We start from the raw sequence: 16625 nt of genomic DNA on the forward strand, positions 1-16625 counted from the left end.
GACATTGATGCACTCCACGCTGACGCTTCCTCTCGTCTAATTCCCAGACTCACCCGCCCCACGGTTTCATTTATTTTTGCCCATCACTTTCGTGTTCATCCTTTTAGCTGTTTCTCTACGGTGTGACACAGATAGATACATTGACTCCAACCAGGGGCTGAACACGGAACAACTGCATCACTGGAGCTCTGCTTCCCTCAGACAGATGCTTGATTTTTAGGTTTATTTTAGTTTTGAAGGTAAAAGTGAGTGAGAGTATTTCTATTGATGTTTCTTCTATGACATGTACCTGTTCTTCTTTCTTTCTACCAATGAATGTAAAGAATTGAGTCCAGACAGTTTTAAAAGGGACCACACTGACCGTGCTGCATGGGATCAAGGGTAATTAAAGCCACAGAGGACGTCTATTTCTGCTCGGGAGCCGCATTTGCTTAGACAGGCGGCGCAGGCTCCATCCCAGCTTCTGTAATAACAGCGAAACTGGGGGAATTGAATAGGAATGCGATCGATACCAATTCACAGCTGTCCACGACTTAAAAAATAGCCTTTGCTCAAATGAAAAACTCACCGATAGGTAAATCATAAACTATCGGTGTATTTACAGAGTGTATAGTAAATATAGATCACTGTCCCCGCGGAAAAATCCATACGCTTGACATCCGCAGTGAGACCGTGAGGTTATTTCTCCGGCTCAATTCCCTTATAATTAGCATCGCTGCTATAACTTTGCTCCGCTGCCTCATTTTTTATTTTCTAAATGTGAAATCCATTCCTTAAATCTTTTAGGGGGGGGGAGGGGGGTGTTTTCCCAGAGCCTTAGGACTGTATTAGTTCTGTGCTCCAGTCGGATCCCGGGGATCAGATTTGTGCCGTGTCAAAGCATTGACCTGCTCAGGGTGGTGAGATTTACCCAGCCAGGGTTCATATTAAGATATTACAGCTATAAACTATTCATCTGGGATCTGGATTTTACAAATAGAATCAGAAAGGCAGAAGAACACATAGCATGTATCAGCATATTCACATTCTTTTCAGTAAGGTATTAGAAGGATGTTATGATCCCTTGTTTCATATATTTTGATCAGAATTTGTGCACAAGAAAATACATAAATAATTTAATAATTACCTGTAGATTGTATATAAAGATGGACGACACATCTCCACTTACTCCCTCCTTTAAGAAGTGAAGCCAAAATATATCCGAGGTACAAACGCTGCCTTCTTGCATCAAAACCGAAATGAAAACTTGAACACACATCATTGTGATTGAGATAAATGCATTTGATGTTCATTTAGACTTTTTAGTTGAATACATGTCTCATCCACTAACATAGATGAGGCAGGTTTTAAGACCTATTCTGCAGCCAGCCACCAGGGGGCGATCTCACTGACCTGCATGCTGAATACAACCTTTTTGTTACAAAGATAAATTACAAACATACACATTAATTCCCAACAGCACAAACCCAGAAGAAGACTTTTACTACCTAATCAGAATTATTTATTTGCCATGACAGAGTAAGTTGATTCTTGAAATTGAAAAGTGACAAAGCTACGAGCGTGTCCTTGTTTCTCTCGATGCCGTTTCACAACAGCTCTCATGAGTGTCAGTCTCTGAAAGGTGTCGATGCAATAAACACATTTTCACTACACATGACCCTGGGGATCATTCATTCGACGTTGACGCCGTTTCCCATCGGTACGACATTATTCAAATAACTTCAGGTGTGGTAGACAAAAATATATATATATCATCATGCCTGAAAAAACATTAAGGCTGCATCCAGCCTGCGTCGTACTGTGAGATATCAAATCGACAATTACAGAGACATCCGGCGCAATGTGAGTTTAATGACAGGTTCTAATCCGGGCTGAGATGATGGCGCGTTGTGTAATGGTGTCTCCCCGCCGGGTAAAGAATTGTGACTATCTATTGAAGGCTGGTTGGCTGAGCCGGTCGGATTGATCACAACGGGAGCAATCTCCTCTTCCCCCCAGACACTTGTTTGGTTTGTGCTGGAGAGCAGTGTAACTGTGCCAGTCATCTCTATCAGAGACACACTCCTCTAAACCTGCAGGAGTAAACACAACCTCACACAGGAGCTGAAGCTGTGTGCAGCCAGTCACTTAAAGATCTACCCTCGCCTCTCTCGCACAACCACACACACAACACACACACACACACACACACACACACAACTTATTACATTGTGCTTCAGCCTGAGAGTAGTTATAGAGGAACCTAATCCATCTTTTACAGCTGATACTGTAGCTGAGCCAGAGGGTTTGGCTCCAAGTCAGTTCATCTGCGGAAAAAGCTCTGCCTTGACTGTTCCGTGCCCGCGTTCTGTGTGTGTTTGGGTATTTGTAACCCTGTGTGTGTGTGCGTGTGTGTGCGTGCATGTTCGAGTATAGGTTCCATTAGCATTTGCAATGATTTAAACCCAATCATGCTGAATGTAGCAGGGGGGATTATGGTTGTAGAGGCAGATGTCAGCAGCATCCCAAAACATTGGGCACAAAAGGCAGCGCTGTCCTCGTTCTCTGCCGAAAATCCCTTTTACAAAAAAAACACACAACATAATGCAGCGGCCCCACTCAGCGGTGTGTGGGTGGGCAGACAGACAGGTTAACTCGGCTCCACCTCCCTGATGAGCTTCCGATACGAATGTGGAGCAGAGGGAAACACCTGGAGCCACGAGGACGTCGTGGCTTCTGCACTGTTGTTACGCATCGGAGAGCGGAATGATCCATAATACATACACAAAAACACACACACACACAAAAAAATAACCCGAGCCAGATTTGTAGAATGTAGGGCAAGATGAGGAGCAGGGAAATGGGCATAACTAATATCATTGATGTTTGTGGAGAAACTACAACATAATCCCACGCACATGACAGGAGTGGCTATTTACCCCGGCTCTCGGGGGAATTCACCGTGTCATCTCACAAGTGAAAATCATTGAGTGGGGCGCTCGCGTCGGCCAATCAGAGCGCTTGTAGTATCGACTAAAAGTGCCGGGCGGTGGTTAACCACACACAGGAAACCTAAATATTGGCTTAGTGAGAATGATGGATGGTGTTTGCAAACATTTGACGCCCACTTTTTTCTTTTCTGTTCCGGTTTTTATCTTCATCTTGAAATTAATTTGTAACTGAAGCTTTGGTTTGACACAAAAAATGTAGTTTCATTGTTTTGTGTGACATTTTTTAATGTTCTATGATCCTTTGCAGAGTGTGCACTTTATTAGGGACACCTAAACCTAGTTATTCAATTTGACTTATAGCTGGATCAAGATTTTTTTTGCACACACACTCATGAATATCAGTCCCTGAAGTTTTTGTCAAATTTGGCTCTGAAAAATCAATGAAAACACAATCGCACAATGTTAAAAAATGGATCACATGCTTCTCACAGTCCAAGAAAATGTCAGAAAGACTTTATTTTTTGTCCAAACATCATTGAATTAACAACCTGAAGATAATTCCTGTAATTTACTGTGAGAGAACAATGGTTGTGTTTGTGTAAGTGAGGGTCGGGGGTGGGTGAACATGCGTCTCACAACCTGAGGCGAGGGGCTGGAGCTGGATGTTGTTGCCGCTGAGGAGACAAATAATGACAACGTTCCAACAAGTGTCGACACTCTGTGTCAAGTGTTAAGTGCACTGTGAGAAAAAGAAGAAATAAACCTTAACCCTCAGTTCTCATCCTATAATCACAGTATAATCATGGTTTTAATGTTTTCTCCTTTAAGAATAGATTGCTAGTCTCAAGTAAAACACCGCTCTCACCCCATGATCACTGGATTCAAGCTTTTTTTACAAACTAAAAGGTAATTTAATGAAGGTTATTTGACACCAGTACTTTTCTTACTGCAAGAAAATGCACGGGAGGAGAGATTATTGAATCTGATATTCTGGCAGACGTTAAGCAAACAACCAGAGATCGTGACGGGGGTGCAGTGGTTAGCACCATCGTCACACAGCAAGAGGGTTCGAGCGCCGGTGTTCTCTGGGTGCTCGTGCTTCCTCCCACAGTCCAAAGACTCGCAGCCTCTAAATTCAACTCTTGTGAGAAATTGAGTGTGAATGTTTGTTGGTCTCTCTATGCAAACAATGTGTGTGTCGTGCCATTGTAGGATTGGATAACAGCCCAAATTCACAAACACGCCTTCTTCTGGTATTACGTGAACACCACATGGAGAAAAAGGAATGGAGAAGATTCACATTTAAAGAAGGAGAGAAAAAGAAATCCCCAAATCCAAATGTTCCCACAAACAGAACCAGGATCTGTATTATCAGGGAGCGAAGGGGAACTCGGCTCCTCTGAACTGCTCTGACACGTCGTCCACTTTGTGACAAGTGACAGACTTAGATTTTCCGGAAATTATTAATAACAGTAGGAAAAAACAAGTCAATGTGTTTTTTTTTCACTCATTAAAAAACCACTTTTGAAAATGTGTCTCTGCTAATTAACACAAGTTACTGATGCAGCAAGTCACACACGTGTTGACGTTGAACTTGTCTTCACGCAACCGACGCAGCCGCTTAGCTTGAACTGTTAATGTCAGAATGTCAACACATAATGGTATATATATATATATATATATATATATAGATATGTATTAATTCAATAAAGGGTTGTTTTTGCTTACTTGAGTTAATTATTACAAATTAAGTTGTCGAGGGAATCTTTGGAAGTTATGCAGCAATTGCAGCAATTTGACACGAAATGAACCACAACATCTAATTATCAGCAATTTCGTTTCATTATACCTCAAAGTTAGATTTTACATTACATGTCATTTAGCTGACGCTTTTGTCCAAAGCAACTTACATTTTTAGTACACTCAACATTTATGAGGGGCCATGTAGGGGTTCAGTATCTTGCCAAGGACACTTAGGCATGCAGATGGGAAAGAGTGGGATTCAAACCTTCTTGTTGCAGAGCACCCGCTCTATCCCCTAGGCCACGCTCTCCCCTTTGCAAGTCTTGCAACTTGAAGCGTTTATTTAAATATAGTAGATTAGTCTATCGTAGATTAGTCCATATTTCTCCCATATAAACCCATTGTCACCTGGGCTTAGCTCCAGCTCCCACCACCTTGTAAGCATCTGAGCGGAGTAGATAATGGATGGATGATTTAACATACATGAACAGTTACATTTTAGAAAAAGCAATATCTTTTTCTAAAAAATACAACATTTATATATTTAAAGCATGCAGAGCAAACGCATGTGACATGTTCATGAGTTCTCTTTCAGCTCTGTGAGACCTCAACACGCTTTTTAAAACCCCGGCTGGTGATCCGAATGCACCCGAGTCATGTTCCCTCGGTGGAGCCTTCGAGTGATCCGCATGATTCTCAGATGATCAGCAACTCACAGACAAAAAGCCTCCTCTTACACAATGTGTCCGGACAAGCCCCCGATGCTACATACATCTTCACTTTACCCATTACCAGGGAGGAGCTTCAATTATTAAGGTCACTCGTGTTTCTGCTGTGGTGACGTAATCCCCCCCCCACCCCCCGCCCCTGTCTAAAGTCTTGGCACCTTCGGTAAAGTTGTTTGGCTCTTGACAAATAAAAAAAACGGGATCAGTTGTAGTACTGACTTGTGCCAGGGCCGTATTATTTTATTTATCTGTCATGGATCCAAAACAACACGGTTGAACCTTAATTGCGTTTTCATTGGCACCGGTCCTGAAGGGCCGAGTAAACGATACAGAGGAGGACGAGGGTTTATTCACACCTCTTCATCCTCTCTCTCTTTCTCTCTCTCTCTCTCTCTCTCTCTCTCTCTCTCGCTCTCTCTCGCCATCTTTCTTTATTACACTTTACATATTACGTCCTCTCCAGGTACAGTTCAAACACCCCCCCCCCCCCCCCCCTGCTAAATTCCAGGTCTGTGCCGCGGCGGCCTGGCACAAGCCGCTGCTCGCAAAAAACAAGGGGGGGAAGGCTAATGAATAATAAAAGTAGCAGAAGCGTCTGTGCTGATTCGGGGAGATATTGTTTTGATGGCTCTCATAACCTGCTTGGTGTCTCTAAAACAGCCGGGGTGATCCCCTTCAAAATATTAAGGCGGCTCTCTCTCCCAAAATACAACACGGACAAACACACATCATCTGGCTGGAGAGTTGTTTTGGCTCAGAGTCTCCATCATCATCAGATCAACACAGAAACATAACCAGAGACAGTGTTAAACTCTCCTTTACGGTCTCGCCCTAAACATCTTGAATTAAATCTGTGAAAAACATTGTTTAAAAGCTTGTAAACCTGAATCCTTATCCCCCCCGGTGGTCAAATCCTGTCCGCTCCTGTTAAGCAGCACATCATATCTAAGTGGGGCGATGAGGAATGAGGCCTCATCACTCAGGCTGAGGTGGAGCTCCCTGCTGAAGCCCCTTCATGGAGAAATATATTTAGCTCTTGTTTATTGGACCTGCCGCAGCGTCCATTCAAACCGGGCTCACCTCATTAATACTTTATTAATGGATTCATTCATCTCATCATCCTCTCCATCTCGCCGCTGTGTTGTGACATTAACGAGGATAATAATCGCCGACCCCCGTTTGTCAGACACCTGATCCGAAAAATACGGGGACGTGGATTTAGAGGAATCGATGTGACACTTATACCCACTCGTCGATTTATTAGGTACACCGATATGTAACGACTGCGGTGTGATACCACAGGCCGGCGGTGATCCTCCCTTCCTGAGGATTAGAATCTTTTAATTACCAAGTGTAGATTAATGTAACCACGGCTAATTCTTTCATTACAGAGCGTAGCCGCTGAGAGAGATCAGGTCTCTGGCTGCAACACTTTACATGATCCTGTGGAAAGTTCGCTGGGCTGTCGACTGATTCATGTTCGGACAGAAAAGAAAAAGAAAAGCTTGTCAGGTTTCGCTTCGGGCTCGTCTAATTTTCTCTCATTGTCGGTTCTGGACAGAAAATTGCGATCTGCACTGTAACGTGAAGGCTTCGGCCCCGGCTCCAAACATTCCTTTGTGTAATAAACTGATAAATACTAATATTAAAATGCCCAATCAAACAATTCAACATTTGCATTTCTCAGCATCCTCACTAATACACGTGTGAAGTCTGAAGTCGATCTGATGAGCGAGGAATCCGCCCCCTGCAGGCTAAATGAACAACAGGCCTTCATTGTGTTGGTGCTGCCAGAACCAACACAATGAACCACAGTAAACAAAAAGTTGAGATTTGTCCCGAAGACCTCAATTAGCATTTTTTTTTTGCATATTTATGCTGACTCTGGAGAAGCTGCCTGTGGCGATGGGGGACGACAGAGCGCTGGCACGACGCGGTTAACCAGAGACACGAAGCCAATTACGACCCAGCTGGAGTGGAGCTGCTTATTTACGCAGCTTTTCTCGCTCGACGGAATATATCAGCTGTTGATTCCTTCTTGATGATACGTTAAGTCTTGTGCAAACACACCAGACGATCGTCGTAAATAGACTCGATGGATGAAACCGTCATTTACCCCGCAGGTGCCGGGCCGGCTTCCTCTGTGCTCGTATGGAGAGATAACAAGGACAAAAGAAAATGGAGCATGCATCAGACTTTTGTTTCCAACGGGGAAAAGATAATCTTTGCTTGCCTTCTTTTAATCCACTGTGGAGGCTCTGAATTATAGATCGGCAGAAGAGGAAAGGCGATATGATGTGCCGGTTTGACGGGGCACTCATGGGTTAATGGTACACCATGTAGATGTCTGGTCTTATTCCAGGTTAGAAGTGCAAATCCCATGAATATTTAACCTCTGGGGGGCCGCTGCGAAAACTCATCCTCATTCTTCAAGAGCAGCGCTTAAAGTACTATTCTCTTCTTCAGAAATAGAAAAAAGATTTCCCCAGTCGGCCAATATTTATTCTTCTACGGCTATTGTGTACACGTGTGCCCGTGCACACACACACACACACACACCGAGCACGCACCCGGGAAGAGAAAAGCCAAAAAAGAAATCTCTGAAGATGAAGAGGAATACACCCCCTTCAGCTGTCTCAGGCTGTGTCCGTCTCCCCTCTGCCTTCTCTTCCCCTCTGTTATCTCCCGTCCTTTGAAACAGCACCTGTTACAGACTCGCGGCTCGGGAGCTCTGTCGTGATGGAGTGCGCACTCCCGCGTGATGCGGCGCCAGCTCCCACTTTAACATTCAGCCCCGCTGGTGTGCCAGGCAAACAAGCCGGGGACGTCTTCATCCTCCCGGAGCTTAATGACTTCTCAGAGCATCGCAGATAGAGCACGGCGGACCAGAACACTGTGTGCCCCCTGAAATAGGTTTTGTTTGTTAGTTAGCTCGAATCACATTTGATGGCGGGCTTGGGTAAGTGTGTGTTTATCTTGATGAATGACAGTAAGAGAAGAAGAAGGGGGGGGGGGGGGGGGGGCTTTGTTTACTGTCTTAGCTGATGAAAATGTAATGACCCCTGCAGCAGAATGGGGACATTGCAGCAGCAATTATAGCAGGGTGCAGCTCCAGAAGATGGAGGATACTGTAAACACCATTTAGCGAGGTCGCTAATGTATGCAGGAGAAAAATCCAAAAAGTGGTGAAACATTATAAAAAGAAATGAGTTCAGCGTAACCTCAGCTAAGTGTATTATATTTATCAGAACAGTAAAAAGGCTGATTTACCATAATGAGGCTCCTGGTCCCTGTAGTTGCCTGATATTTGAGTCTACATTTGTTTGACTCGCGGTTTAGACCTAAAGTGTTATTAGCGCTTCAATCATACATCACACTTTCCACGTGCGTAGCAGAGGTGCATACAAACCACACTTTACTACATGATGTGCTGAAAATGATATAGGGTGTGCACGGGTTTCAATTCCTCCCCACGCTTTGATTGTTTTGTGCATAGAGAGCGAGCACCACAGACCATGCCTCTCTCTTTCCCCAAATGTCAAACCAGCCTTCCCTAAATTTGGAGTGCGCCCATATTCTGACCTTTATGGTGAAACGCTCCGTGGCAAACGGCCCGTGGTCGAGCTGACACGCAGGGTTTAGCCACTTCATTGTGTCATTTTTCTCACTTTCCCCCGAGCCAAGTGTTGCAGTACGAAAAGGCAAAGACCAGAGAAGAACAACACCGTTTGCCTCTCACACAGTCCCACTCTTCAGATTGTTCGAATTTCCTTGTTGGATTGTGACAAACGTTGTGTATCGGTCGCTTTCATCGGGGGACTTTGAGCTGCACAGAGGAGAGTTGTTCTAAAAGGTAAATCGTGCAGAACGGCAAGAAGAAAACTGTATTTGTTTGTCACCTTGTTTATTTATAACGATATGTTGGCACATGTATATTCTTGCAACATGTCTACCTAAGTTTCAGTCATATTCCAAGTGCTCAAGGTATTAAAATGTGACCCTGATTAAAAAAAGATACACATAAACCCGTTTTCCATCTCGGGCCACATTATGTTGTGCCCACGTATTCTCAGTTATATCAGAGGAAAGAAAAGTTCCTCAGTGACGGCCGTCCTTCTCGCTTTACCTCTTTTTTTCTTTGGCTTCCTTTTGTAAAAGTTGAAAACACAGACTCCTCCTGGCAGCTGCATATCACTCCTGCAACGCAAACAGCTCTCGCCGAGTAACAGACATCCATCAAATCCACCCGGGGCATAAATCATGTCCACTCCACCTGCACTGCTGCACAGGACTGATAGGAATATGTATGGCGTCTGTGATAAAGGGAGAAGAAGAACGTCTTTATTGGAGGAGTTTTGGCCTTGAGAGTGTTTGTGTGTGTGTGTGTGTGTGTGTGTGTGTGCGGTGTGTGCGGTGTGTGTGTTTAAACCACCGAACAATCCATGGCTGATTTCCGCCAACTCATAGCCCATTCTTCCCTCGTAACCCATCAATAACAATGAGCGAAAGTGTCAACCCCTGATTAGGCCTTGATATTGAGAGTGAGGCCGGGGTGTGTGTGTGCGCGTATGTGTGTGTGTGTGCAGGCATGTATGTGAACCGTTCACGTGTTTGATTCCTTGTTATAAAAAGCAATTGGATCACCGCACGTCTGCTCCTGTTTTTTCTTCTCATAAAAAATGGATTCCAGTTAGTTCACCCTGACCTTCCCAGTGGTGGAAATTAGGCGGCTGAGCAAAAGCAAATACAGCTTGAAATCTGCCGGGTGCCCTCAGCCTCCTTCCCGCTCTGTATTTATACACTGGATGAAACAGGAACGTATCATAATGCCATATTGCATCCATGCTTCCCATGCATATGCAAATCTTTTATTGTGCGTGACTTGTAGGGTCAAGTTATGGAAATGAGAGGTCTCGGCCCGGTTCAGTTACACTTAACAACATGGGCCGGCGCCAGTCAGTGTGCTATGTGAAATGTGGCGGCGGGTCACAGGGACGTGGTGAGAGGACGAATCACCGGCGCCTTTGACAGTGACACTGGAGGGAGTCCTTTTTCAAGAAGTCAGGTATTGAAGGGAAATAGTTTCAATGGATTTGGTTTTTGTATTTATGTAGTGCTTTGCTACTCAAAGCTCTTTACAGTACAGTTTTAAATTCACCCATTCACACACACATTCATACAGTGCATCTATTCGCAGCAATTTGTTATTCTATGGGGGGGGGCCATTCGGGGTTCAGCATCTTGCCCAAGGACACTTCGGCATGCAGATGGGTCAGACTGGGGATTGAACTGTCGGTCTTCAGGTTGGAGGACGACCACTCTACCCCTCATCCACAGCCGCCCCTAAAACATAATTTTAGCTTTTCTGAAATCATTTCTAAGATTACTGCGTTTCTGTAAAGAACCCAAACATAAAGAAAAAAACAAAAAGAAGAGCCAAGGTTTGCAGCAGGCGTTGTCTCTTCTTCTTTAGTGAAGTGGAATGTCTATGTCATGTTTTAATGCCCACGTTGAAATGGGTTATTCATTTTGTTTTGGCACGAAATCTTGAAAAGCCGGTGGCGGTGAAGAACGTCGTCCAGATAAATCCAGACATGCTGCTCCAGAGCCTCTTCATATGAACAGAGTAAACCAATACGGTGCTTAACCCTTTCTTCATAAGTGGTGGAACTGTGCTACTGAACCCTGCAGGAAGCCAAATGTTCCCATTAGGGATGGAGTTATCCCTGCGACCGCCAGTCACCTTCAAGAACCATTCAGCTTTGAATCACTGGGAACTGTGGCGTGGAATATAAAGTAACCTGCCTTTCATTTTTAATTGCATACACACAAACACAGTAATCACCCAGTTACAAAAAGTCTAAAGCTAACTCTACTGAATTATGTGTTTTTGATCAAATATTCACCCAGTTGAATTAGCAGAACTTGTATTTTTTTAGTCATAATTCTACATTTTCAGTGAAATTGACAAAACAAGGACGTTTTACTACTTTATTTGAATCACGGCTCATTTCCTCCTCAGACGCTTTCGGGACGCGTCACCGGTGAGATGAGATAAATTACTCAAACGTAAAAAACAATCTCAGCACAAGGTCCATTTGGTTCTGGAGCCTTCGACCACATGATGTTCATCAGCATATGCAGTTAGCCCCGGTGCTATGGATGTAGACGTTGATATTTCCATTTACACTCCATTACATTTGTCTCTGAGTGTAATTTGTGAGGTGAAATATGATTTTTTAACCTCAGCTCTGAACTGAGCTTGGATGAGGAGTCCTTTAAGGAGCAGGAGGAGAAGATTGATACCACTCCCGTGTGGCTCAGCGACCGGTGGTTCGATCCCCGGCTGCACAAGTCAGCATTCCCAAATGTCCTCCGGGCAAGATACTGGACATACCCCCAATTAGCCCTGAATGCTGTGGTTATAAATGAGTGGCTGAATGTGAGTGGTCGATAAGACAGTAAAAGTGTTATATAAACACATGTCTGATATGCAAGGAGCTACAGCCAGGAGCTACTTAGCTTAGCATAAAGAATGGAAACAAAATGTCATATAATTAGATCACTCAATTCTGTGTAATCTTAATTTAATCCACATGAAACAGATTTATTCAAAGGACCTGTTTTGGCCGTATGGGTGCGAGGCGATAACAGGAGCTGCTACAGGTTGAAATTTACTTTGAACTTTATTTTAACTTCCTTAGCAAAGTACTTTCCATTCGTTATTGATATCGCTTAAACTCTGCTGGTTGTGAGCCAATCCCAGTGGACATTGGAAGAGAGAGGCGGGGAAACATAGAGACTAATAACCATTCATCACTTCCATTGAGAGCGTCCAATTATCCCAACAGCCCCATCTTTAAACTGTTGGAGGAAACCAGGATTTGATCCAGAAACCCGTGTGGCCGGCCTACTAACCACTGCACCACCGTGCCATCCAGCTGACTAATTTATGTATTTCAAACTAAATCACTCAACTCATTCTGTGAAACCTTGAACTGTATTTTATCACAACTGCACACGTCGCTAAAAACCGCCCTGTCGGCAGAAAGGCACCGCTCCAAGTGAGGAGGGATTAAGCCTCTTTCTGAACTCTGCATTTTACAATTCATCCTGCATCAATGACATTTACACGTCTGCTCAGCAACTCCAGGAGCAATTCCCACCTCCAAACAAGCCGCTCTACCACCGCGCCGCCTCATCACTTACACCTCATGTGGAGTTACTCAATAGGACATGTGGCACAGCTGATGTGGGGGGGCGTAGGAAGCGGGAATGGGTCGCCTCCGTCACGTCCCCATCCCTTCTCTCCTCCTCGAACCGCTCATGCCCCCCCCCCTTTGCTCTCGAGCCATCCTTTACTTTTCTCCGCGCTAATTAACAGGCAGGGTAATTAGTCGCGAGGCGGCGATCCCCACCCCTCCGTCATCCTCCAGATTTAGAGGTGTGTTTTTTTCCCTGAGACGGGAACATGTGTTAAAAGCAGCTGGGAAGTCTCGGAGCCGCGAGGGGAAAACATGCTCTCAGTCTATAGCTGCTGTTCGTACACACACACACACACACACACACACACAGCGGCTGCAGGATACAAACATCCACACTCAAGGAAGCTGCCATGTGTGTGCCCCGCTCCACAAATACACACACCCATCTGGGTTCACTGCGAGATGTTTACCCCCCCCACCCCCCCACCCTTCTGAAACACGCTGACGCAAACACACATGAACACAAGCCCTCCCTCTGCCGTTTCCCCCCCCCCCCGAACACACACACTCAAAGCGCGTCATTATCGTACATTGTTTTATCAGCTATTCAACGCCTCGTTCACACTAAACACTTTTACAAAGCTTTGTTTGCATCTCACTGAGCGATGGCTTCTCCTCGCAGGGCTCCAGAGTCGACAGGAAGCAGAGAGAGGGAGACGCAGACAGACAGACAGAGAGCCGGGGCCCCAGACGTAAACAGATAGCCAGACAGGCTTTCTGCCTTTGGGTTTGTGAGTCAGAATACTAACAAGGCGGCTCGGGCTACCGCGCACCTTCTGTCCCTGGGCGGGAGCAGAGTGATTGGGTGGGGGTGGTGGGTGGGTGGTGGGGGGGGGAGGCCGCCAAGATTTACCCTTGGCGGCCTCGGGTGCCTCCCTGGCTGCCGCGGCCCAATCATTGGTTCGGTTTGAGGACGTAGGGACGCTCAGTGATTACATGTGTCAAAGCCCCAGGTTTGATTTGATTTTGCATGTGACAGGATTTTTCCCGATCTAACACTGTGTGAGCGCAGGGCTGTAAGACGAATGCACGTGTCAGTGCTCCGCCCCTTCCTTCCTCCCCCCCCCTGGTCCCGACTTAATGTTCTCGCATACAAAAGCAGTTTTAATTTGGTAACTCATCTAGTATCTCTGCATCCGTCACTTGGACCGTGCTTTTTGCATATTCCATTCCACTGTGAATGCCCAGCTCTGATTTAATGGTCTGTCTCTGCGGTGATTAACGATAACTTTCAAATGGATTATTCAGCTTTGGGATTTTCATTAATGCATCTGTTCACTTAAATTAGGTGGATTTTTTTTTTTTCAGATTTTTATCCTGAAATACATATTGGGTGAAATATGAACAATGACCCTGATATTCCAACTGATGCTTATCCTTGTTTTGAGGGTTCAACATTCACACTCACAGTCAATTTAGAGTCTGATTTCTTGGGAGCTGGGTTTGGGGGGGGGGGGGGGGCATGCAATCAGGATTCAAACCAGGACCCTTCTTGCTGTGAGAAGACAGTGTTAACCATTGTTCCACCGTTCCACCCTCCAACTGAGGTTATTCAGTGCCTAAACTGTCATCCAACTAAAAGCCCTTTGGCGTAAATATTGAAACTTTTCCTTAAAATGTTGCTGTCACCTTAATTTTTATAACGTCAAGAGATTTAGTGACTTTTCGTGATCTGCTGGGTCGTTCCATCAGTTTCACAAATGAACACCCCCCCCCCCGACTACAACGTTGTGTCATTTATATCATATCTGTCACATATCTGTCTTCTCACCCTGTAGTCTACTGAAAGCTCGGTGTACTGTACATCACAGCATAATCATGTGTAGAATGTGTAGAATGTGTGTGTGCGTTTGTTTGCATGAAATATAGAGCGATGACAGAAAGTTTGGAAAATACGAGGGAATTTGCATTTGATGTTTTTTCAAGGTAAAATAAGAAATAATGACAAAAATCCAGTTCTTTATCTCCTCCTGTGCGTGTCTGTGTGTGTCTGTGTGTGTGTCTGTGTGTGTTTTTGTTATTAGTTTGGAAATGAAATGACACAGAGAGCGAGGTTGAAGATTTAAAGGGTTTAATTTGAGGATTTCTTCCACGCCTCAGTTGAACAGGTAATGAAGGCCACGATTTAGAAGCTGCAGTCAGGGAGGGTTTTACTGCCACATGACGCAGAATGAGCGTTTGGCCGATCCCCCCCCCCCCCCCCCCCCCCCCCCCGCATCCCGCCATCACTCTGAGCGACCGCCGAGGTTTCAAAAAGCCCCATTCGCTGTCTGGCACATCCATCATCACCATCAAGTATTTTTTATTTTTTTTTCATTTGACATCTTTCAAGTTTAAGACAATTAAAATGTCTGAAAAACAACTAAACTCATGTACTTACATCATCCAAAATGTTCCCAGCAATGTGCAAACCGACAGAAATCCATCACTTCCTTCCAGTTAATGAGACGCTTCATTTTTGATCGCCTTTTTAATTGCATTATTGCCTGTGGCTTTAATATCCAGGGGAAATCGAGAATGGATAACAACACACCGCCAGCATTTCTGTCTGCTGCATAATGTGAATAAAACTTTGATACATCACCTCACCTGTGAACCTGATCTGAGATCTGTCAGTATTTAAACTCCCATGATCCCACACTGCTCCACAGATATAGGTCTAACCATGGTCTATTATTATTGTTTCAATTCAGCGACCCCTAAATGCCGGGGTTACATATTCCACGTGTTGTGCTTTGAGGTGGTCTGTCTAAGTGGCGGTGCACTTAGATTGCCACTGCATCACCCTAATGTGCCACCTCACTTACGCTGCTCCACCCAACCCGACAGGAGCAGCTTCCTTCAGAGAGGAGCACGGAGAGAGAGAATTCACTAACCAGGTGCAAACTGAAAAGGAACGGGCAGCCTAATGAAAATGGCGCGGCAGCTGCATTAGCAGTACCAGCCGCTCCGAGCCCAAATTAGACGGGCGTGTATTTCTATTTGTTTCCATCGGTTGTGCGGCGGCTCCGCGGAGCAAACAGACGAGCTGATAAACTGCCCATTCTGAGCCGAGGCACATCGAGCCGGAAGCTGCAGCTCGAGACGTAAGGAGCAAAAAACAGCAGAAGTTTGACGACCTATCACAGTTTTCACTCTGATCCCGGACTTACCCAACAACCTGTGATCTCCACTGCTTCTCGGCTTTGTTTTGACATCGCTCACTTGCGTCGTTGTTGTTGTTGTTGTTGTTGTTGTCGTCGGATTCATTGTTTGTTTGTTTGTTTTGCTTCGTGCTTTCCTCCGAGGAAAGCTGAATACGACAACACGGCACACTTCTTGCCCGCCACTCATCCAATACTTAATCCGCATCCAAGGTAGACATGTAGTGGTCAGAACCCCCCCCCCCCCCCCACACACACACACACACAAACAGACACACACAGAGTATTTTGCCGGTAAGTCTGATGCCTGATGGAATCAACGAGAATGTGGACAATGCTGACGTGTCGCTCACTCATGTACAAGTTTATTCCGAAAGCAGACACATCAAAGCAAATCCTCCGATTGTCTCCCCTAAGCCGTGAAGGAGCAGAGGGACGGATCAGCCCACTGGATGTGGTCACAGGGCGGGAGACAGAGGGGAAGAGAAACCGCTCAATTCTTCTCGGAGAGAGAGAGAGAGAGAGAGAGAAGGAGAGAGAGACTCGAATATTGAGGATTCTGCCAATCTGTGGCTGAGTCCCGAGGGAAAAGACCCGCCTCAAACTGATTGTGGCGTGTTCTATCTTTATTGTTTTACTGCGACTTCCAAGTTTTTCCGTGATGCTTTTCTCTAATGATTATTGGGGAAATGCCTGATTGTTTGGAAGAATTATCGACCGATTTGACTAATTGGTGTAAATCTGTGGCGAGAGTTCATTCTCAACTCGTCGGTAATGCGATTTTGAGAAGCCATTTTTTTTCCGGCGGCTTTGTGG

General features: G+C 45.1%; 1 protein-coding gene across 2 annotated transcripts in view; it reads left to right on the plus strand.

Annotated features, from left to right (window-relative positions):
• nrg3b (neuregulin 3b) overlaps positions 1-16625 on the plus strand; it is a 175626-nt gene that overhangs the window by 126148 nt on the left and 32853 nt on the right. The gene's annotated exons all lie outside the window — the stretch shown is intronic.

Source organism: Platichthys flesus, chromosome 20 (genome assembly GCF_949316205.1).
Source record: "Platichthys flesus chromosome 20, fPlaFle2.1, whole genome shotgun sequence".
Classification (NCBI taxonomy): domain Eukaryota; kingdom Metazoa; phylum Chordata; class Actinopteri; order Pleuronectiformes; family Pleuronectidae; genus Platichthys; species Platichthys flesus.